A 1,501-nucleotide genomic window follows, 5' to 3' on the forward strand; every position below is an offset into this window, starting at 1 on the left:
TCTTGTAAAACTCTTGTGCTGGCTCCACTGATTCTTTCTTTGGTGGATGCATTGATAAAAGTTTTCCTACTAATTTCCCGCATTTGTCACCATGATAATTGAATAGTATTACATATTAAATAAAAAGAAAAACTATTAAAAAAGCCCCCCAAACTACCAGCCGTTTTCGATTTAGCCCCCTAATGTTCTAAAAGTGATAAAGTAGCCCTCCAAATTACCAAACTATTGCATTTTGGCCACTCCGTTAGTCAAAACCGTCAGTTTGGACGGAAACTGCAAAGCAACGTCGTTTTGTTATGGGTAAGTTACTACAGTGCCCTTTTATGAAAAAAAAAAATTTGGGAAAAATATAAAAATCCCCCCAAACTACCAGCCGTTTTCATTTTAGTCTCCTAATGTTAAGAAAGTGATAAAATAGCCCCCCAATAAAACGATGTCGTTTTGCAGTTTCCGTCCAAATTGACGGTTTGACTGACAGAGTGGCCAAAATGCAATAATTTGGTAGTTTGTGGGCTACTTTATCATTTTTGAAACATTATGGGGCTAAATCGAAAACTGCTGATAGTTTGGGGGGCTTTTTTATATTTTTTCCTAAATAAAAATATGAATTGTAATTGAATAGACACACAACACAATGAAAGCTTAAGAGAACCACAGCCTAAGACACATATATATATACACCATATAATATCAATCAACAAACTAAATGGATTAATTCCAAGGCATCTATGAGTTGAGAGTGACTGCATTGTGGTGGGGTGACAATTTGCGGTCGCGTGTTGGGTTTGAGTTATGTTAAGATATGAGTGGCTTACCCTAACCTGACCCATTTTATTAAATAGGTCAAACACCTTTCAACTCTAACCTTATAATTTTGTATTAGGTTTGTGTTAGATTTTCAAGTCATGTTAAAAATTGTCCGTTATTAATTTTGTATTAGGTTCGTGTTTGAAGCCTGTAATCTTGTTGTAAGAACCCTACTTGGGGGATGTTTTGCTTTGTTCCTCCCCTCTAAACTAATCGTCCTTTATAAACCCTAATAGTATTTGGAGCCTCTTGGGTGTAATTCGAGTGCAAGGAAGTTTCAATGTCCTGTGAAGCCTTTTAGTGTCAAATATTTTATTTTCTTTTTCTTTTTTTGGTTCTTTTCCATGCTAATTTCGTATACAAACACTTTTATCAACGTGTCATATGTAGATTGGAAAAAGCATTTTTTTACTACAAATTAATGAAAGTTACATAATAATAATAATAATAATAATAATAAATTTTTTTAAAAAAATTGTCTTAAATTATGAAAGTTTCAGGCAGAATATAATTTGTCTTTCCTTGTTCAATGAAATACTACAAAGCAGCAATTGGAAGATGAGGTTAAAAATAAAAGACTAGCAACTATCAGGTAGTAAGTTCCCCAAGAACCCTTCATCAGTCTCCATACCGTTTCAGCTTTGTTGAGGCAGGGAACGGGGCAACCCTAAGGGCTTTCTTGCCAATTGCTTGA

The sequence above is a fragment of the Corylus avellana genome, chromosome ca8, assembly GCF_901000735.1.
Source record: "Corylus avellana chromosome ca8, CavTom2PMs-1.0".
NCBI classification, from domain to species: Eukaryota; Viridiplantae; Streptophyta; class Magnoliopsida; order Fagales; family Betulaceae; genus Corylus; species Corylus avellana.